Here is a 23877-nt window from a genome sequence, read left to right on the forward strand (position 1 = left end):
TGGCAGGCGGCCGCCAAAAGGCCACCCGCCAGCCCAGGGCAAATCAACCTTCCCACGAGGACGCCGGCTCAGAATTGAGCCGGCGTAGTGGGAAGGTGCGACGGGTGCAGTGGCACCCGTAGCGTATTTCAGTGTCTTCATAGCAGACACTGAAATACTTTGTGGGGCCCTCCTACGGGGGCCCCTGCAGTGCCCATGCCATGGGCATGGGCACTGCAGGGGCCCCCAGGGGCCCGCGGCACCACCTACCGCCATCCTGTTCCTGGCGGGAGACCCGCCAGGAACAGGATGGCGGTAGGGGGTGTCAGAATCCCCATGGCGGTGGAGCGCGCTCCGCCGCCATGGAGGATTCTGCAGGGCAGCGGGAAACCGTCGGGAGACCGCCGGTTTCCCGCATCTGACCGCGGCCGAACCGCAGCAGTCAGAATGCCCTGCGGGGCACCGCCGGTCTGTCGGCGGTGCTCCCGCCGACCCTGGCCCCGGCGGTCTCTGACCGCCGGGGTCAGGATGACCCCCATAGTTCCCCATGCATGCAAATTGTAGGAAATGGTGTGCTGACATGTATCATTGTTGGTATGTATGTGACAGGTTTGTGTATAAAAAGATATGTTTCATGTATGATTATTGATGCACACTACAGTGGTGTGGTGTGATGAGGGATTTGACACATACCAATTTTCTGTTACAGCATGGATATCTGAAGGCCATTGTCTCAATCCTGTGTACTCATATCTGTGTTAACTATGTTTCCTTATGTGGGGAAAATCACACTGTTCATATAAGTTTGTAAGTAAATATGTGACACATATACCTTTTCACATGTGAATTGTTCCCTTTTGTTCATACGCAAATGGACAGCACCAACCCTGGTCCACCTAGGTGGGACATGTGTGCTAAGATTTAGGCAGTATATGTTTAGCACAACATACACCTGGAATGTACAATGACTCAAACTTAATTTTTATTGCCAGATTTGCATAATCGCATACAATTTGTATGGCAGGGCTGCTCTCAGGCGGTGATTGCAGCCTAGTCATCAGTGCTCCAGTGGCACTTTGTTTGCCCACACACAGTCATTGTTGCATGTATTGACACAGGTAGACTGTGGTCACCTCAGCTCAGTTCACTGTGCACAGGCAGCAGGTCATTGACTGTGTCAGGAGTCAATGTAGCTTCCTCTGAGGATTGGTTTGGCATTGGGGTGGATCTGCCATCCTAATGATAGATCATCAACACTGTGATGTACACTCACCTGCAGACATACACCTGCACATTTTGTTCCCTTGGCCAAGTATGTTTTGTTACCTTTGTGGGTTGTTGGTGTCAGGCTTGCTCAGTTATATACTGGGGACTGGCAGCTTGCTTGTCTTGGACATGTCTCATCATTGGCTATGTTTTCACTTGACTTGGCATACATAGGTGAGATTATTCCTATGATACTTGGTTAGGTCATTGATAGATTGTGGAACTGGGTCATGTCTTTAGACCCAGGGTACAGATACTGTCTTTTGTCACCAGCTCCTGTCACACTTGTTTGTGCCAGCCAAGCACATAGTTGTAGTCGTTGCCAATGTGACTGGAATATGTACTTGTAGGAAGCTGGCTCTGTATATACTATATCAAAATGAGATATAGTGTGCACAGAGTCCAGGGGTTTCCCAGAGGCTTAACAGAGGCTAAAGTTTATAATTCTAATGCTCTCTTTTGTGGTAGTGTGGTACAGCAGTTAGGCTTATCAGAGGGTAGTGTGTGTGGTCAAGCAGTTAGGTTTATCAGAGGCTAGTGCAAAGCATTCGTTGTACCCACACAGACAATAGAAGAAGAACACACTCAATTACTTCACTCAAGACCAATGTTTTTTAAATAGAAAAAATATATTTTCTTTATTTTTAGAACCACAAGATTCAAGTTGCAGGTAAGTACTTCAATATATTCGTATTTCACACATGTATCAACAGTACTTTGTTTGGAATCGATAAGTTATGCAGTTTGTGAATTATTGGCAATAATCTATTTTAAAAATGGACAATGTGCAATTTTCAGAAACAGTTCCTGGGCGGAAGAACAGTTAGATCATTTTAGAAGTAAGTACAACACTTACAGTTTCAGTCACCGAATTTGAGAAAATCCACTGGTTGGCGTTCAAGTTAACCCTAAACATCCACCACCAGCAATACAGGGCCCGCCGGGTGCAGAGGTCAAAGATGAGCAATTTTAACATGGGCTCCTATGGAGACAGGGGTACTCGGAATCAGGTCTGCCTGCAGGTAAGTACCTGCGACTCAGAGAGCAGACCAGGGGGGTTAGAGGAGCACTGGAGGGGCCACAAGTAGGCACCAAACACACCCCCTCAGCGGCACAGTGGTGGCCGGGTGCAGGGTGCAAACAGGACGTCGGGTTTCCAATTCTGGTCTATAGGGCACTTCAGGGGTCACTGAGAGGCTGCAGGTGAAGTCCAGGGGGGCGTGTCAGGCACACCACCGGTTGGACAGTGGGGGAGGGCCACCTGGTTCAGTAGGTCCTTTGGCGTCAGATATCTTCATCCGAAGCTTGGGGGTCAGTGGGTCCTCAGGATTCCCTCTGCAGGGGTCATTGTGTAGGGGTGGAGAGGTCAACCCAGGGTGGGCACTTGCTTGGAATCACCTAGGGATCCTCTCTAGCTGGTTGGGCCACGTCGACACAGGCCATGCGCGTCAGATGCAGAGTGGTTAGGAATCACACATTTGGAGTGAGATGGGAGTCATTAGTGATTGGTTTCTTCTTGGACAGGGCCGCTGTCCACTGGAGTTCCTGGTTATTCTGGGCTGCAGGGCAGTCCTCTGGAGCTTGGCAGAGGTCGCTAGTCCCGCTAGTTGCATTGGGTTTCTTTCGCAGCTTTGTAAGCAGAAGACAGGCCGGTAGGGCTGGGGCCAAAGCAGTTGTCGTCTTCCTTCTTCTCTGCTGGAGGTTTCAGCTAAGCAGTCCTTCTTCTTGTCAGGTCACCAGGAATCTGGTGAGCTGGGTTCAGGGAGGTCCTTAAATCTCAGATTTAGGGGTGTTTTAGGGGTCAGAAGGCTACACCCTCCTTGTGCCCACTCCCTTTTGGGGGGGGAGGCAGAAACCTAACACTATTGGTCCCTGTCCTCCCAACCAAGATGGAGGATTCTGCAGGGAGGAGGTCACCTCAGCTCTGGGCAACTTGAGGGTGGTCCTGGCAGGGCGGGTCACTCCTCCCTGTTTTCTCTCTGGACTTGCTGCCAAAAGTGTGGCTTTGACTGAGGGTGGGCAGCTCCACCAGCCGGAGTGCCCTGGGGCACTGTAATCCTGTGAGGCTCACCGCCAGGAGATACAGTATCTGTGGGGGGTGGAGGGGAAGCACCTCCAGCCAGGATAGGCTTTGTTTCTGACCACAGAGTGCACAAAGGATCTAACCCCATGTGGTCGGTCCTACACTAGCAGTTTGGCTAACATACAGGGGGCATCTCTAAGATGCCCTCTGTGTGCATTTTCCAACAAATCCCACACTGGCATCAGTGTGGGTTTATTTTGCTAAGAAGTTTGATTCCAAACTTCCTAGTATTCAGTGAAGCCATTATGGAGCTGTGGAGTTCACAATGACAAACTCACAGTAATCAATATGGCTACCCTGCACTTACAATGTATAAGAATGGACTTTTACCCTGTAGGGGCATATTGCTCATGCAGCTATGCCCTCACCTGTGGTATAGTGCACCGTGCCTTAGGGCTGTAAGGCCTGCTAGAGTAGTGTCTTACCTATGCCACAGGCAGTGGTTTGTAGGCATGGCACCCTCAGAGGTGTGCCATAACAACTTTGCTTTTTTCTCACAACCAGCATACACAGGCTGCATAGCCAGTGTACATGTGCTTGGTGAGGGGTCCCCTAGGGTAGCATAATACATGCTGCATCCCTCAGAGACCTTCCCTGGCAAGAGGGCCCTTGTTACCATGGGCACCTTTTACAAGGGACTTAACTGTGTGCCAGGGTTGTGTCAATTGTGGAAACAAAGGTACAGTTTTGGGGAAAGATCACCGGTGCTGGGGCCTGGTTAGCGGGATCCCAGCACACTTTCAATCAAAGTTGGCATCAGCACTAGGCAAAACGTTGGGGGGTAACCACGCCAACAGTGGCACTTTCCTACAAAATTGAACTGCAAATTCTCTGTGAATATGTGTCTGGTGTTACATTGGAACAATGTTGTGTTGTACAGTGAGTATTAGTCCATGTGTGTTCCTTCACACACATTGATGGTATATTTTGTCAAGTGTGGTTCTCGTGCAACATTGCTGACATAATTTCTGCTGATTACCCTTAGTACCCATCTTTGTCATTAACTTTGTCCCTTCATTCATGCACAGCATAGTACGTGAGACCTGTGTACTTGGTAGATGGACACAGCTTCTTCTACAGGCTAAGCAATAGTATCCCTCCCATTTCCAGGCTTTGCTAGATCACATGACTGCCCTCCACACCACACATTACAGAAATTCAGCTACAGCACTTGTGTAGTGTCTGAGTGACCTTCACATACTGGATCTCAAAGCGACGTGAGGGAGTCTCTCAGCTGTCCTTCTGCATCATTTATTCAAGATGGGGGTAGGAAAGAAGAATCTTTTTAGCATGGTTACCCCCATTTTCTGCCTGTTGTCAGTGTGTTTGACTGTGTTTACTGGATCCTGCTAACCAGGATCACAGTGATTATGCTCTCTCCCTTCTAACTTGGTAACTTGTTCCATTTTCACCCCACATTTGGCATACCGGTGCCCCTATGTAAGTCCGTAGTATATTGTTCAGGTACCCAGGGCATTGGGGTGTCAGGGGATTCCCAGGGGCTGCAGCTTGTAACATGCCACCCATGAGGAGCCCATGCAAAGTGTTCTGCAGGGCTGCCATTGCAGTATGCATGAAAGGGTACATGCACACTTTTTCACTACAGGTCACTGCACCAGGTCACTGTAAGTCACCCCCATGGAAGGCCCTCCTAGTCCAGAGGGCAGAGTGCACGTACCTGTGTGTGAGGGCACTCCTGCACTAGCAGCGGTGCCCCCATGAACTCCAGTGCCATTTTCATAGGCTTTGTGAGTGTGGGGTGCCATTTTATGAGTGTACTGGTCATAGGTTACTACCTATGTCCAGCCACATAATAGTGACTCCGAACCTAGGCATGTTTGGTATCAACCATGTTGGAATCATACCCCAATATTGTTGCCAGTATTGGAAGTATGATTCCATGCACTCTTGGGGCTCCTTTAAGGACCCGTAGCATTGCTCCTACCAGTTCTCCAGGTTTTTCCAGGCAGCCCAAGCTGCTGCCACCTTCAGACAGGCTTCTGCCCTCCTGCTGCTTGAACAGCTCAAGCCCAGGAAGGCAGAACAAAGGATTTTCTTTGTGAGAGGCGGGTAACATCCTGTACCTTTGGAAACATGTGTTACATGGTTTGAGAGGGGTAGCTTCCCCAAGCCACTGGTATGCTTTGAAGGGCACATTTGGTGCCCTCCATGCATAAACCAGTCTACACCAGTTCAGGGGCCTCCAGGCCCTGCTCTGGTGCTAAACTTGGTAATGGGGGTGGTGCTCAGAGCTCCTCCAGAGGCTCCCTGGGTTCTGCCATCTCAAATCCAAAGATGGCAGGGATGTCTGGGAGCATCTGAGTGGCCAGGCCAGGTAGGTGACTTCCGAGCCCTCTCCTGATAGGTGGTCACCTGGCTACCTGACCAATCCCCCTTTCAGGGCAATTTAAGGTCTCTCTCTTGGGTGGGTCCTGAGATTTGGCTTGCAAGACTCCAGAAGGACTCCTCTGCAACCTTCCTTGACTTTTAGCCACTGGAACCGTAACTGAACCCTCCAGGAACCAACAATCTGCATCCACGAAGAAGACTCTTTCTGCAACATTACTTCCACAGCTCCTTCCAGCTTCATCAACATTTCCCCAGCTGTGCATCCTCTGAGGGTGGCAGGTCTTCAGTCTGCGTGAGAAGAAAGAAGGAATCTCCCTTAGAGTGAAGGAGTCACTCCCCTGCATCCGCAGGCAACTACTGCAACGACGACCAGCTGCGTGGATCTCCTCTCATTTTGAGCTGCGTGGATCCTGCATCATGGGTGGGGGTCCCGAGTAGGCCTCTTGGTCCTCTCTGCCAGCTGTCCAACTCTGGTGGAGGTAAACACTTGCCTTCCCACACAGGACAGTACCCCCATGCACTTCGTCTCTTGCAGATGGTAAGGCTTGTTTGCATCTCCTCCAAGGGATCTTCAGATTTGTGTAGTCCTAGCTCCAACACTCCTTCCTGTGACGCACAGCCCTCTGCATTGTTCTGCAGTGTGGGACCCATCTTCAGTCGTGCTGCGTGGGCTCTTCTGTGACTCCTGTGTCTCCATCCTGTGGGACTCCTGTGGGTACTGCCTTTGCTCCTGTTGGTTCTCTGTATCGCTGAGGGTCACCTCTGACTACTTATCCTGGGTTGAGTCCTCCTGGGCCTTGCTGGTCCCTGGCAGTTCCACTTTTCGCCAACCGCAACCTTTGCCTTTGCCAAGGCTTGTTGGTGGATTTCCTGTACCATCATCTGACTGCAATTCTTCTTCCAGTGTGGGACGGGCACTGTATCCCTCAGTAACTCTTTACCGACTCCTGGGCTGCAGTGCTGGCCTTCTTCACATCACCATCGACCAACTCCTGCATCCACAGCTGGGTGGGTAGTAGCTCCTACTCCTTCTGGACTCTTCTGTAACTTCTGGACTGGGTCCTCTTCTTTCACAGATCTCCCTCTTCAGGAATCCACTGCTGGTTGGCAGCTCCAAACTCCACTAGTTATATAGCACAGAGTTAAAGAATGGCCAAGTGGGGGAATGGGTCTTTGGGTTGGGAACAGCGGGGAAGGAGACCTGTGGAAGCAAGAGTTAAACAACACAATTTCAAGATTAATCACAATGACTTTCAATAAGTTATGTTTCAAATAAACTCTTATGCTGAAAACATGAATGGCCTGAGGCTTCACTATAACTAGGCCTCAAGAATCTAGGTACCTGGAAATCAAGAAAGGTTATGCAAGGTTTTCTCATGAACATTCCAGAATTAACATATTATATTTTGAACAATAAACTCTCTCCAAAATACTTCTTAGAATAATCTCTGCATTGTAGCAAGAATCAAAGAGCACATGTTTTTTTCTCTGCATGAATGAACTGTACAAGTACCATGAATAACACTGCTACGTCACTCTCTGATTAAGACTTTCAAGACTCAAATGTTTAGGGAATATTATGCACTTTAATCAAAACTGCACATCTAGGTTACAATGTCTAGAAATGATCGCGCACTCCGCCGATCTGTATTTCAAAAGTTAAACACCAGGAAAGAATTGCGCATTCTGTTGCCGATTCAAACATCTAGATTCACATGCAATGAAATGATAGTGCACACTGCCGATCTATGATTCAAGAGTTAAATGCCGGGAAAGAATTGCGCACACTGTTGCCGATTCAGAATTCACGATACAAATGCCATGAAATGATCACGCACATTGCCGATCTGAATGCCAAGAAGTAAATGCCTGGAATGAATCACGCACACTGTTGCCAATTCGGAATTCACAATACAAATACCATGAAATGATTGCGCACACTGCCAATCTGAATGCCAAGGAGTAAATGCCTGGAATTAATCGCGCACACTGTTGCCAATTCTGAATTCACGATAAAAATGCCATGAAATGATCGCGCACACTGCTGATCTGAATGCCAAGGAGTAAATGCCTGGAATGAATCACGCACACTGTTGCCGATTCGGAATTCACGATACAAATGCCATGAAATGATCGCGCACACTGCCGATCTGAGTGCCAAGGAGTAAATGCCTGGAATGAATCGCGCACACTGTTGCCGATTCGAAATTCACAATACAAATGCCATGAAATGATCGCGCACACTGCCAATCTGAGTGCCAAGGAGTAAATGCCTGGAATGAATCGCGCACACTGTTGCCGATTCGAAATTCACGATGCAAATGCCATGAAATGATTGTGCACACTGCCGATCTGAATGCCAAGGAGTAAATGCCTGGAGTGAATCGCGCACACTGTTACCGATTCGGAATTCACGATACAAATGCCATGCAATGATCGTGCACACTGCCAATCTGAATGCCAAGAAGTAAATGCCTGAAATGAATCGCGCACACTGTTGCCGATTCAGAGTTCACAATACAAATGTCATGAAATCAGTCACACACACGATTTCAAGTTTAGGCCCAAAACTTGTGTGTCACTGGAAAACGGAGTCGGGGGCCTAACCCAACCTCCGCCTTCCCGCCCTGCTTGAAGATCACCAAGTACACGAGTGCAAGCCTTGAAATGACTGGATAGGCCTCCGGGACAGGAGCTCTGGAAGCTCTGCACCGGGACCTCTGAATAGTGAGCATGTGGAGCTGGGATGGCTCCCTTATATAGAGGCAAGCCCCACCCTCGAGCCACACCAAACCATGCTGCAAGTAAGGCTTCAAGAAAGTCTTAGAATAAAGGACCACACCCTGGAGTCCTGCAAACAAGCCTTGCAAATGAACAATGAATTACAAACAGCATTAATGACTTTTCAAGGTAAAAGCTCTACAATGCAAAAGGTTAACATACTGCATAGAAACATAATGCATGAAATATGTCTTTGTATAAGGACTGGCTTTTTGCATTTACGTTGCCCGTAAAGCTCTCACTGTCCTGATGCTGACAGTATTGCATTTTCTTCTTTTCCTTCCTTTTGGGTAGTTTGGGAAAAATCCACTAACCTACTCCTCTCCTGGTCGCTAGGGGACACTGTGGTACTTACCTTTGGGGTTTCCTAGTACCCCCAGCTCCCCTCTACACATTCCACTTACCTAGGTTGGGGTCTCATGTTCGCATTCCCTTTATTAAGGTTATGGTTTGGCCTCTCCCTAGAATTACTATTGTCTAACTGCTCTTGCACTGTGCCTATTTATGCTAACTAGTGTATATATTTAGGCGGTCATTCCAACCTCGGCGGTAAAAGGCGCTTACTGCCAGACAGAAGACCGCCATAACACCGCCGCGGTCGCGGTAAACCACCACGGTCATTCTGACCCACAACAGGCAAACCGCCAAAATACTGACGTCCACAAAAGTCCGCCACACCAAAGGTCAGCGATAAACTGGCGATGACCAAACCTCCACCGTCACGCCAACAGAAATACGCCCATGCCATTACGACCCACGAATCCACGCGGCGGTCTTTCAACCGCAGTATTCTATTGGCGGTACACACCGCCGCGGTCGAAATACACATACTCGTACAAAACACTACCACATTGGACAATTCGAAATACACACACCTGATACACACACCACTCCCATACACCCAATACAATATAAAACACACACCCACATCACCCACAAACCCCTACGACCAGAAATTCAGAGAGAAGGCGAGAGAGAGACACCACAGTCAACTACCAAGCATCCACAGGCACACAATACCAATACCCACAGAACTTCCACGCACCTCACACAACACACCACTAAATAGCACCCCACCCATCACTACACACTCCACCCCACACATCATCCACACCACCCCATGGCACCTCAAAGACACCCCAGGTTCTCAGATGCTGAGCTCAGGGTCATGGTGGAGGAAATCGTACGAGTAGAGCCCCAGCTGTTCGGGACACAGGTGCAGCACACCACCATTGCCAGGAAGATGGAGCTATGGAGCAGAATAGTCGACAGGGTCAGCGCTGTGGGACAGCACCCAAGAAATAGGGACGACATCAGGAAGCGGTGGAACGACCTACGGGGGAAGGTGCGTTCCATGGTATCAAGGCACAACATCGCGGTACAGCGGACTGGCGGCGGACCCCCACCTCCTCCCCCAGAATTTACAACATGGGAGGAGCAAGTCTTGAACATCCTGCATCCTGAGGGCCTCGCAGGAGTCGGTGGAGGAATGGACTCTGGTAAGTCTCATCTTCACTACTTCATCCCCCCACCCCACCTGCATGCCATCTCATACCCCCACCCTCACCCCCATCACAACTACCCCTTGCAAATGTCTCACCATCACCATCACAATGCGGCCCCAAAGCATGGACACCCATCACCAAAGCATGCCCAATGCACATACCCATCACCCCCCCCAAAACACAGTCACAACAGCCCCCACAAAGGAATGCCAGCACTGGGGTACACGGGCACCCACCCATTGCACGCCATTGGCACACACAGAAGCAATAACCATACTTTTATACCCCTGCAGGACCCGAACGCCAGGTCACCGCGCAGGAGGGTCCACTAATGTCCACTCCACCCCCAGAAGAGGCCCACAGTGATGACAGCAGCTCTGTCTCCCTGGATCTAGATGACCAGCCCGGTACATCGGGGACCTCGGGACAGTCGGTTCCCCTCAGACAGGCACAGGCCACAGCAGACCTTCCCCCCTCTGGGAACACCAGCACAGCACCCACCCAGCGGGCCCATACCTCTGTCCCCAGGACACGTCAATCAGCGGTGTGTCCACCACTACAGGGAACCCAGGCTAACCCACCACCCCAACAACAACAGGGACCTGGGGGCAGTGGTAGTGGGCACACGGTCCAGGGGACGGAGGCCCAAGGAAACAGGGGAACTGGGAGGGCTGCTGTGCGACAGGGTGGGGGACAGGCCAAGGGATCCCACTCTCCACGAGGCCCTCTCCTCCATCATGGGAGCATACCACCGCTCCCAGGAGACGATGGCGACGGTCGTGGCCAGGTTTCAGGAAATCCAGCTTCTGCAGGAGCAACAGTATATGGGTTTCAGGGAGGAACTAAGAAACATCAGTTACGCCCTGGGTACCATCGTAGTGGCCCTGAATGAGTTAATCACCACATTGCGGACCACTGTGGCACCTCAAAGGGCCCCTGACACTAGCATGGACCAAGAACTGGCTACCACCTCCGCCGGCGCTAGTGGACAGGAGGCCCCGACAAAAGACCAACAGGCCACCAGAACCCCACCCCCTGCAGAAGGAGAACCACCCCGCAAGCGGGCCCTGAGATCCAGGAAGAAGACAGAGTAACATGTCAAGACCCCCGCCAGCAAAGGATACCGTCCTGATTGTCATCCCACTGTCCCCCATTGTCACCCTGTCCAACCTTAAACTGCCCCTGCTCCACTTCCCACAGGCATTTGGACAATGCACCTGTGAACCTGATAGTCTGGACTCTGCCATGGACAATCCTCCACCATCACCCCTCACCGATTTGCAACCACCCATCCAAATTAGAGCACTTGAATAAACACACTTATTGCACATAAACAATCTGGAGTCTGTCAGTGATTTTAACAAATGTATTAGACATGACAGTGCCAAAATTGTTATTCACATTGTGATGCCAACAAACCGCTGTCACACAGCTGTAGTCCATGGGGAAACAAAGCAGATGTCACGCAGTGGGGCCCACAGCTCTGAAAACGGAAGGGAAAGTCACAACACAGTTACCATACACTGGGGGAAAAAGTCAGACAGTAGAGAGGTAGGAGTCTTTAAGTAAAAGTAATATGCCGGTGTGTACTCTTACCTGTGTGTCACTGAAAATATTGCTCTATTACTGTGTTCCTGTTGTCTATGTCGTCCTCTCCGGCTTCCTCTTCTTCACTCTCCACAGGCTCCACAGCTGCTACAACACCACCATCTGGACCATCCTCCTGCAGAAAAGGCACCTGGCGGCGCAAAGCCAGGTTGTGAAGCAAACAGCAGGCCACGATGATCTGGCACACCTTCTTTGGTGAGTACATTAGGGATCCACCTGTCATATGGAGGCACCTGAACCTGGCCTTCAGGAGGCCAAAGGTGCATTCGATCACCCTCCTAGTCCGCCCATGGGCCTCATTGTAGCGTTCCTCTGCCCTGGTCCTGGGATTCCTCACTGGGGTCAGTAGCCAGGACAGGTTGGGGTAACCAGAGTCCCCTAATAGCCACACCCGGTGCCTCTGGAGTTGACCCATCACATATGGGATGCTGCTATTCCGCAGGATGTAGGCGTCATGCACTGAGCCAGGGAACTTGGCATTAACATGGAAGATGTACTGGTCTGCCAAACAGACCATCTGTACATTCATGGAATGATAATTCTTCTGGTTCCTGTACACCTGTTCACTCCTGCTGGGGGGTACCAAAGCCACATGTGTCCCATCAATGGCACCTATGATGTTGGGGATAGGTCCAAGGGCATAGAAATCACCCTTCACTGTAGGCAAATCCCCCACCTCAGGGAAAATGATGTAGCTCCTCATGTGTTTCAGCAGGGCAGACAACACTCTGGACAACACCTTGGAAAACATAGGTTGAGACATCCCTGATGATATGGCCACTGTTGTTTGAAATGACCCACTTGCTAAGAAATGGAGTACTGACAGCACCTGCACTAGAGGGGGGATCCCTGTGAGTTGGCGGATGGGTGACATCAGGTCTGCCTCCAGCTGGGCACACAGTTCATGAATAGTGGCTCGGTCAAGCCTGTATGTCAGTATGACATGTCTTTCCTCCATTGTCGACAGGTCCACCAGCGGTCTGTACACGGGAAGATTCCTCCATCTCCTCGCATTGCCCAGCGGACGGTGCCTAGGAAGGACAACAGCGAGCACAGAGTCAATCAACCCACTGGTACGTTCCCACAGCTTGCACACAACACGATTCACTATGCATTGAATGGTTTGTATGAGTGTTGAGGAAAGGCCTAGGTATGTGTGACGCAGTAGAAATTAAGCCATGTGGGCCCTTGAAATGGCGGCTGCCTGACCTGTGAAGTGTGACAATGGGATGTGAGGTCAATGCACTGGCGTGGCACACCGTGGCGGTAGGCGGTCGAAGACCGCGGCGCAAAGCCGCATTGGTTAACATAGAACCCTATGGGTTTCACGAGCCAATGACGATGTACGCCGGCGGTCGCGGTCGCGGTACGCACCGCCACGGTACGCACCGCCGCAGGCGTGACCACCATTTTCTATCTACTTAATCACTCGATACCTGATCATCCACAGGAGAGGACCTACACTGCAAGTGTTGCTGTGACCTCGGTCTGGAAGAGACAATGGCTGCTGCGACTGGGGAAAGGGCCCCTGCCTTCACTTCTGAAGAATTGGAGAAACTCGTGGATGGGGTCCTCCCCCAGTATGCGCTTGTCTACGGTCCTCCAGACCAACAGGTAAGTACACTGGGACCATGCTTTGTGGGCAATGCCTGGGTTGAGTCGGGTGGATGAAAGATGGTGGGGAGGGGAGCGATTGAGGCATGCATCAGAGGACAGATGAGAGCATTGGCCACATGGCAAGGGTGGGGATGGGGGGCCACTCACATCAAGCATGCAGAAGGTGATGATTTTTTTTCTCCCCCTGTACATGTCACATAGGTCAGCGCCCACCAGAAAATCGCTATTTGGCGTGCCATCGCCAAGGACGTCCGGACCCTGTGGGTCCACAACAGACGGGGCACCCACTGCCGGAAGAGGTGGGAGGACATCCGACGCGGGAGCAGGAAGACTGCGGAGGCTCTGCTGGGGATGGCCTCCCAACGTAGGAGGGGTGCCAGTCGTCAATTGACCCCCCTGATGTCCCGGATTCTGGCGGTGGCCTACCCCGATTTGGATGGGCGCGTGAGGACATCACAGCAGACACAAGGGGGTGAGTACACTCTCATTCTGGTGACTTTGCGCGCAGTGGAGGTGTCTGTGGGTATCTCTAGACCAGGGCGATTTCTGTAGGCTAGGCCCCTCCGTAAGGCATGGCCCTGTGCCCCCGTCCCCCACCTCTGTAGGGTGCCAAGTACAGCTATTCATGGCCCTGTGTCATCTATGTGTGCAGTTGTCGTCCATAGGCTTGTGGGCCATGTCCCACTGATTGAGTAGTGGACCCCAAGTGCGCAGCGTAGTGCAGGGGGCTTCTGTGTCTGTCCTCTCCGCCAACGGTAGCGGTGATCCATGCACTCAACATGTCTTTCTTTCTCCCCCCCCCTTTTTTGTGGTCTTCCTGTTCATGTGTGCATTAGCATCATCAGGCGGAGGAGAAGTGGCATCGGAGCACGAGGGAGCTGCATCCCACATGGCCCTGCAGGGCCATGCAACGGACTCTGAGTACACCAGTGGGACAGAGGGCGAGGGGAGCTCCACAGCGGGGACTCGTGCTGATGTCAGTGGCAGCGACTCGTCCTCTGAAGGGAGCTCCCTTGTGGTGGCGGCAACATCCGTGCCCCCCGCAACAACAGGTACAGCCGCCACCCAGCGCACCAGCACCGCCCTCCCAGCAGCCCCTCAGCGTTTGCCCCGTGCCCGCTCACCCAGGAAGGGGGGCATCTCCTTCGCCCCAGGCACCTCAGGCCCTGCCCCTGTCACCCCTGCTGCCCTCAGTGAGGAGGTCATTGACCTCCTGAGGACCATCATTGTTGGGCAGTCTACCCTTTTGAATGCCATCCAGGGTGTAGAAAGGGAGGTGCACCGGAGTAATGCATACCTGGAGGGCATTCATTCGGGTCAGGCTGCCCATCAGCGATTGTTCAACCCTCTGGCCTCAGCACTGACGGCAGCAATTGTCCCTGTCTCTAGCCTCCCCCCTCCAACTTCCTCCACCCAGACCCAATCCCCTGTACCTCTGCCTATCTCAGACACACCTACAGACCAGCCTGCACACACCTCAACACCCAAGGGAAGCTCATCCAGACATAAGCACCACAAATCACACAAGCATTCACACAAGCAACATCCACATGCAGACACACCAACAGCCACTGCCTCCACTGTGCCCCCTTCCTCCTCATGTCCCTCCTCCCTCCCTGTGACGTCTCCACTCACACTTGCATGCACAACATCTTCAGCCACTACGTCCATCACCAGCACACCCACCAGAACACTCCGCACACGTGCAGTCACCACCCCCACTACCATTTACACGTCCCCTGTGTCCTCTCCCAGTGTGTCTGTCACCCCCTCTTCCAAACCACAAAAACGCAGGCAGCCACACACCCAACAGCCATCCACCTCACGACAGCCTCCAGCCCAAGCACCTGCACCCAAAGACACCAGACTTCACACTCCTACAACCACATCCTCTTCCTCCACTCCCATACCCACTACACCTAGCCGTCCCTCTCTTTCCAAATTGATTTTCCTTTCCAAACTTGACCTCTTTCCAACAACTCCCCCACCCCGTCCACTGTTGTCCAAGGACTGTGGAGTCCCCCACCCTCAAGGGCAACTAGTTCTGCTAGGAGCCAAGGCACGGCCAGCCCACCCCGGGAAAAACACCCAAAGATCACCAGTGCCCGGCGCTAGAGGCCAAGGACACCAGGGACCAAAATCCCTACCCTGGCTCCGGCTGGAAGTGGGGTGCCACCTGGCACACCGCCAAAGGTGGGAAAGGGCCACAGACGACCAGGGAAGGGTGGGAGGGGCAGAACGCCCGACAAGTCCGGCAGCAGGCCAGCTGCCCAGGAGGGCCCCACCAGCCCCATCCCAGGTGTGCAGGAGGACACCCAGAGGCCTGGTATGGCAGCCCAGGAGGGCCCCACCAGCCACAGCCCAGCTGCCCAGGGGGGCCCGCCAGCCACAGCCCAGCTGCCCAGGAGGGCCCCGCAAGCCACAGCCCAGCTGCCCAGGAGGGCCCCACCAGCCACAGCCCAGCTGGGCAATGAAGGAGCGCCAGCCACAGCCCAGCTGGGCAATGAAGGAGCGCCAACTCAAGCACCGCTGAACATGGCAAGGACTGCCAAGGCAAGCACCGCTGAACAGGGCAAGCACCGCTGAACAGGGCAAGGACCGCTGAACAGGGCAAGGACCGCCAAGGCAAGCACCGCTGAACAGGGCAAGCACCGCTGAACAGGGCAAGGACCGCCAGGCAAGCACCGCTGAACATGGCAAGGACCGCCAAGGCAAGCACCGCTGAACTTGGCCCTTCATCTCAAGCACCGCTCCGCTGGGCACCGCCGTCTCAAGCACCGCTGAACTGGGCCCTTCATCTCAAGCACCGCTCCGCTGGGCACCGCCGTCTCATGCACCGCTGAACAGGGCACCGCCGTCTCAAGCACCGCTGCACTGGGCCCTTCATCTCAAGCACCGCTCTGCTGGGCACCGCTGTCTCAAGCACCGCTGAACTGGGCCCTTCATCTCAAGCACCGATCCGCTGGGCACCGCCGTCTCTTGCACCGCTGAACAGGGCACCGCCGTCTCAAGCACCGCTGCACTGGGCCCTTCATCTCAAGCACCGCTCCGCTGGGCACCGCCGTCTCAAGCACCGCTGAACTGGGCCCTTCATCTCAAGCACCGCTGCACTGGGCCCTTCATCTCAAGCACCGCTCCTCTGGGCACCGTCGTCTCAAGCACCGCTGAACTGGGCCCGTCATCTCAAGCACCGCTCCGCTGGGCACCGCCGTCTCAAGCACCGCTGAACTGGGCCCTTCATCTCAAGCACCGCTCCGCTGGGCACCGCCGTCTCATGCACCGCTGAACAGGGCACCGCCGTCTCAAGCACCGCTGCACTGGGCCCTTCATCTCAAGCACCGCTCCGCTGGGCACCGCCGTCTTATGCACCGCTGAACAGGGCACTGCCGTCTCAAGCACCGCTGAACTGGGCCCTTCATCTCAAGCACCGCTCCGCTGGGCACCGCCGTCTCAAGCACCGCTGAACTGGGCCCTTCATCTCAAGTACCGCTGCACTGGGCCCTTCATCTCAAGCACCGCTCCGCTCGGCACCGCCGTCTCAAGCACCGCTGAACTGGGCCCTTCATCTCAAGCACCGCTCCGCTGGGCACCGCCGTCTCAAGCACCGCTGAACTGGGCCCTTCATCTCAAGCACCGCTCCGCTGGGCACCGCCGTCTCATGCACCGCTGAACAGGGCACCGCCGTCTCAAGCACCGCTGCACTGGGCCCATCATCTCAAGCACCGCTCCGCTGGGCACCGCCGTCTCAATCACCGCTGCACTGGGCCCTTCATCTCAAGCACCGCTCCGCTGGGCACCGCCGTCTCAAGCACCGCTGAACTGGGCCCTTCATCTCAAGCACCGCTCCGCTGGGCACCGCCGTCTCAAGCACCGCTGAACTGGGCCCTTCATCTCAAGCACCGCTCCACTGGGCACCGCCGTCTCAAGCACCGCTGAACTGGGCCCTTCATCTCAAGCACCGCTCCGCTGGGCACCGCCGTCTCATGCACCGCTGAACAGGGCACCGCCGTCTCAAGCACCGCTGCACTGGGCCCTTCATCTCAAGCACCGCTCCGCTGGGCACCGCCGTCTCAAGCACCGCTGAACTGGGCCCTTCATCTCAAGCACCGCTCCGCTGGGCACCGCCGTCTCAAGCACCGCTGAACTGGGCCCTTCATCTCAAGCACCGCTGGCCCATTGGTGGAAGGGGCAGTGCCGCATCTGTGTCGGGCAGGGCTGCACAAAGCACTCTGGGCACCAGTCCCCCTCCAGAACCAGTGGACACTGTCATCCACTTGAGAGACTGTGGCTTTGCACTCCCCATGATGTAACAGTGGGCAAACCACCCACTGTATAGACTTGAGAGACTGTGGCTTTGCACTCCCCAGGATGGTACAGTGGGCAAGCCACCCACTGTATGGACTTGAGAGACTGTGGCTTTGCACTCCCCAGGATGGTACAGTGGGCAAACCACCCACTGTATGGACTTGAGAGACTGTGGCTTTGCACTCCCCAGGATGGTACAGTGGGCAAACCACCCACTGTATGGACTTGAGAGACTGTGTCTTTGCACTCCCCAGGATGGGACAGTGGCCATGGAGGCCCCTCGTGGATCTGGCGTTGTGTACTCATGTGGCTGAGGTGCCCCCCCTTCCCTTCCCCCTGAGGTGCCTGTAGTTTTTCTATCTGATGCCCCTGCAGTGTTCTCTCCGTTGGTGTCAGGTATCCTGTGTGGGCCTTGCCCATGTGATTTGGGCCCAGTGGTCCACGGACAATGACTGCTAAAATTATCGGACTTTTAATATTTATGTATATATTAGTTTTAAATGTGTGATGTTTTTATATATGGTGATAATACAATATATTCAACTGTTTATGATCATTTCATTTTGTCTTTGCATTCTTCCGGGGGGGTTGGGGGTTGTAACAGTGATGTATTGCTATGCATTAATGTGTGTGTTGTAGTGGGTGAGGGTGGTGGTGGGTGTGTAGCGTATGTGTGCCCGTAATATTTTCTCCTCCCCCCTCCCCTGTGTCGTAGGTGCAGTACTCACCGTAGTCTTCTGCGCCGGCGTTCGTGCTCCTGGTAGAGGAGCAGGAATACAATAGCTGGTAGGATGTGTAGTTCGGGTTCCATGCTGTCCAGATTCCTCGTGGGGTGTATGGAGGTGAGCGTTTTCCATTTCAAATGTCTGTTTCCGCTGTGTTTTTATCGACGGGGCTACCGCCCCGGAAAAGGTGGTGGATTGGTGGGTTGTGATAGAGTGGGTGGTACATTGACTCCCGCCTGTCTGTTGGCGCTGACCGCGGCGCTGTTTGTTTGTCCCGCCGTGGCGGGCGGAGTGTTAATGTGGCGGTCTCTGTTGGCGGTTTCCGCCAGGGTCAGAATTCCATTTTTTAAACTGCCAGCCTGTTGGCGGGTTAGCCGCCGCTTTAACACCGACCGCCAGGGTTGGAATGACCCCCTTAGTGTGTTATTTACCTCTTATTGGAGGGGTGCCTCTCTAATAATTTTTTGTATTGTGTCACTAAAATATATACCTTTATTTTTGTAACACTGAGGCCCTCATTCTGACCTTGGCGGGCGGCGGAGGCCGCCCGCCAAAGTCCCGCCGTCAGGTTACAGTTCCGCGGTCGAAAGACCGCGGCGGTAATTCTGACATTCCCGCTGGGCTGGCGGGCGGCCGCCTTCAGGCCGCCCGCCAGCCCAGCGGGAAAGAGGCTTCCACGATGAAGCCGGCTCGGAATCGAGCCGGCGGAGTGAAAGCTGTGCGACGGGTGCAGTTGCACCCGTCGCGTATTTCACTGTCTGCGCAGCAGACAGTGAAATACTTGTAGGGGCCCTCTTACGGGGGCCCCTGCAGTGCCCATGCCAGTGGCATGGGCACTGCAGGGGCCCCCAGGGGCCCCGCGACCCCCCCTACCGCCATCCGGTTCCCGGCGGTCGGACCGCCGGGATCTGGATGGCGGTAGGGGGGGGTCGGAATCCCCTCGGCGGCGCAGCAAGCTGCGCCGCCTTGGAGGATTCAATGGGGCGGCGGGACACTGGCGGGAGACCGCCAGTGTTGCCGGTCCGACCGCGGCTTTACCGCCGCGGTCGGAATCCCCATTGGAGCACCGCCGGCCTGTCGGCGGTGCTCCCGCGGTCCTCCGCCCTGGCGGTCTTTGACCGCCAGGGTCAGAATGACCGCCTGAGTGTTGTCTTTCATGTGTGTAAATGCTGTGTGACTACAGTGGTATTGTATGAGCTTTGCATGTCTCCTTGATAAGCCTTGGCTGCTCATCCACAGCACAAGGAAGCCTGGCTGCTAGACACTGCCTACACTACACCAATAGGGGATACCTGGTATAAGATGTAAGTACCTTAGGTATCCACCACACACCAGGCCAGCTTCCTACAATGGGCACGCACTCACATCTGCATTCTGAAACCTATGTCACATTCACCATGAGTGTATTTTGTAAGTGTGATTACTCATGACAGCTACAGGTAAAAGAAATGTGACCTTCAACCTATCTGTCTCCTTCATCACACGTACAATTAGGCAAGGGTCTGTGCTTGTTTGGACATTGATTGACTTACATGTACACACCAACATGGATTGAGTGTGAGAGACCTAGACATTTAGGAGTTTTGGTCTCTGTATGTCACTCTTTCTTGGTCAAACATGTGAGTGCCACTGAGGACTATGTTTTCAGTTATCATGTCTATTAATTTCATTCAGACTTTGCTTGGTTACCTAGCAGACACAAACCTGCCATTGTGGGTAAATGTTACCCTCTTCCTACCTAGGCCACACATCTGTACAGCAGTCTTCACGTGTATTTCCAGGATTGCTGCAGGCGTAGGTCAAACGAACACACTTGTGTGATATATGTGTGATAATGTCAATTGTAATTGCTACAGACTATGCCTACATTCCGCTCACACATTCATGTGGTAGTGCATTCTTCTAATTTGTTTTGAGTTCCAGACTGTGGGGCTGCACCCACTGCAGCCCCACTTTTCTTGCGCGCCTTAGTACCCCCGCAATCACCATGTGTGCGCCGTATTTTAAATGAGGCACACCGTGGGGCAGGGTAGGGGACAATAACGTCAAAATATTTGACGCTATTGATTTACTGTTCAGGTTTAGCATGCAAAATTTTGGCGATAACCATGAACAGTACATAGGGGCCCATTGTAACCAATAGTGTGCCCCCTTTTAATGCCTGCTTTGAGTAGGCATTAAAAGTAGAAGCAAAAAATGACTTAGGGGAATCTCTTCAATTACACTGAATTTCTTTTTGCAGCCCCCCTAATGGGGGTACGCCCCCTTGCATACATTATGGCTGTCACAGGCATAATATTGCGCCACTTTGTAAATATGGTGCTTCGATTTTGTTCTTGTTGGGCCACATTTGTGTGGGAAAAAAAAGACGCTAATGTTGCACCAGGAGGCGCTAGGCAGTTTTAAATCTGGGCCTATGTTCCAAACTTATTTACAACTGTTGTGGTGTAGTCATGCTCTCTGAGATATGGGCAAGTTAAAAATGGTATGTGATGGTGATAATGAGTACGCCATGAGAAATCAGAGTTAAAGTAATTTTATTGCAATATATAAATGTGTGAATCTTGGAGTACAGTGTCTACGAGAAAAAGTTGTGCACAAATTGTTCTCTTCTGTGTGCTCCAGCAGCAGAGTTTGGTTGTTCCCCTTCCTGTCGTGCATCATTGTCATCATCCTCCTCTTTGGGGTCATCTACCTGTTTGTACCAGGGGACATTGGAGCGTACACAAATGTTATGCAAAATAGCACACACAAGTATCATTGTGCAGACAAGGTGTGGTGCATATAACAGGCTTCCTCCTGTAAGAGCTAGGCACCTGAACCTGGATTTTAGGAGGCCAAAGGTCCTCTCCATCATATTCCTGGCCCTTTTGTGGCCTTCATTGTAAGCCCGCTCAGCATCAGTATTTGGATTTCCAAAATGGGTAATGGCCCATGGCTGGATGCCATAAACTTGATCCTCTGCAAAGGAATGAGATCAAATGTGTCTGACATGCATATTTGTTGTTTGCTATGTGACATGGCACATATTTTTTTAAGTGGAGTGATGATTCAGACTTGCTTCTGGTATTGTGTGTTCCTGTTTGGATGTATAGTTGTATTGGTGTGTTGTGGTGCACTTTCCTATCATGGGTTGTGCCTCAGGGACCTGGTGATTGTTAATTAGTTTCTGGTCTTACAGTTCACCCATGGCAAATATGTGTGGTGTTGTGTATATTTGACTCTGAGGCCCAAAATTAGGAGAACCTACCGCCTTCTTATGCCACATTAGTATAATTTTGATTGACGCTAATGTGGACCAACAAGGACGGAATCACTGTGCCATGTTTACAAAGTAGTGCTACACATGCAGTGTGACACTTTATAAACCCTTGCCCCACATAATGCCTCTGACAGGCATCATGTATGCAAGAGGTGTGTTCCCCCGTTTGGGGGAATGCAAAAACAGTGCAGAGGAATCTAGAGGTTCCAATGGGTCATTTTTAGCAGTTGCTTATAACGCCTGCAGAGAGCAGGTTTTAAAAGGGGGGCCATCATTGCCTGCAATGGCCACCTAAGGACTGTGCAAGATTTACACCAAACATTTAGCACTAATCGTACACAGTCCATAGATAGTGTCAACCATCTTGACACTATTGCATCTTCTCCACGCCATGGTGCACCGTATATAGTATTTGGCGCACACATGGTGGCAGTAGAGGGGGCACTAAGGTGTGCAAGGAAAGTGGTGCTGCTTTGGATGCTGACCACTTTTCTAACATATGCCCTATGTCCCTTAAATTTACGCTCGCAGAAGAGTGATGTTAGTTAAATTTGTACCTACTTTGTATGTTGTGTGCCATGTAAGAGATATTGCGCCCTTTGTGTTGCATGTGAATCCCACCCCTTTGCCCTTGGAATGTCTCCCTTGCACAAAATGTTGTTGGCAATTGCTGGCTAGCAGGTGTATGTGCATGTGGTTCATATGCACAGTGTGGCACAGTTGTATTGGATGTATTGTGATGTATGCAAGAGTTTACAGACACCTGTGGGACAGGACAGGGCACAATGTTCTTTTCTGCACTAACCTGCATCACCTGTCAAGCCCTGTAAAGTCTCATGTCTCCTCAATCATATGCATTTCTGGACTCTACCAGTACATTGATAGTAGTTCAGCTGCCACTGTCCACTGTTGGTATCCTTGTATCATGGTAAGGAGATGTGGGATTTACGAGTATTATTGCTGGTGTACTGTGAGGTGTCCATTTCTACACATGATCTTTCAATGATGTTGATGTTATATTTCAATGCTTGCTACACTATGCACCACACAAAGAAGTGGTGAACACAATGGGTACATCAGATATGTTTTGGTGATATGTAGATGGTGATGGCGCCACTAGGGTGGCATTAAATATTGGTGCTGCCTCAGGTTTCTGTAGCATAGTAAATGTGGGGCAGTGCCGATATGTGAGGTGTTTGACAGGGACATGGCCAATGCGATACACATAGCTGAGCGATGCCTTGCTAAGTGTTATGTGTGAAGGATTTGCATTTTATTATCAACCTGTGGACAGTAATGGTTTTACCACAGCTCTTGTATGCAAAGGTGACATAGCTCCATCATGTCCATCATGTAAAGTGTCAGTCAGGTAGTGCAAAGCACTTGTATATATGGGCGTATGTGAGGGTGATGTGCATTGAATGTAGTGTAGTGCGGCATGTGGCATATGTATTGCTGTCTAAACATCTGTGTTTCCCTGTCCATGTGTGTTTTGTGTGGTGTATGTATTGTTTGTCCCACAAGTTTGGTGTTTTGTCTGTGTTATGGATTATATGTTGGCTTACCTACGAGTAGGCCATTGCCATATTGTCCATCCTGGAATCATTGATTGATACTGAGGCCCGTATTTATACTCCGCAAAACTAACGCCATATTTATACTTTGGCGTTAGACGCGTCTAGCGCCAAAGTATGGGCAAATAGCGTCATTTTTTGGCGTGAACGCCTTCCTTGCGTTAATGAGATGCAAGGAAGGTGTTCCCGTCTAAAAAAATGACAGCGACGCAAATGCGTCGTATTTATACTCCCGGGCAAAAATCACGCCCGGGAGTTGGCGGGTCAAAAAACCCCGCATTTGCGCCACTATTTAACGCCTGGGTCAGGGTAGGCATTAAGGGGCCTGTGGGCTCAAAATGAGCCCACAGGTGCCCTCCCCTGCCCCCAGGGACCCCCCCTGCCACCCCTGCCCACCCCAGGAGGACACCCAAGGATGGAGGGACCCACCCCAGGGACATTCAGGTAAGTTCAGGTAAGTATTATTTTTTATATTTTTAAATTTTTTTGGTGGCATAGGGGGGCCTTATTTGTGCCCCCCTACATGCCACTATGCCCAATGACCATGCCCAGGGGACATAAGTCCCCTGGGCATGGCCATTGGGCAAGGGGGCATGACTCCTGTCTTTACTAAGACAGGAGTCATTTAAATGGCGTCTGGGCGTCGAAAAAAATGGCGCAAATCGGGTTGAGGCGATTTTTTTGCCTCAACCTGACTTGCCCCATTTTAAGACGCCCAAACGCCATTTTCCCCCTACGCCGGCGCTGCCAGGTCTACGTGGTTTTTTTCCACGCACACCAGGCAGCGCCGGTCTGCTAGCGCCGGCTAACGCCATTCCATAAA

The sequence above is a fragment of the Pleurodeles waltl genome, chromosome 8 (assembly GCF_031143425.1).
Source record: "Pleurodeles waltl isolate 20211129_DDA chromosome 8, aPleWal1.hap1.20221129, whole genome shotgun sequence".
Classification (NCBI taxonomy): domain Eukaryota; kingdom Metazoa; phylum Chordata; class Amphibia; order Caudata; family Salamandridae; genus Pleurodeles; species Pleurodeles waltl.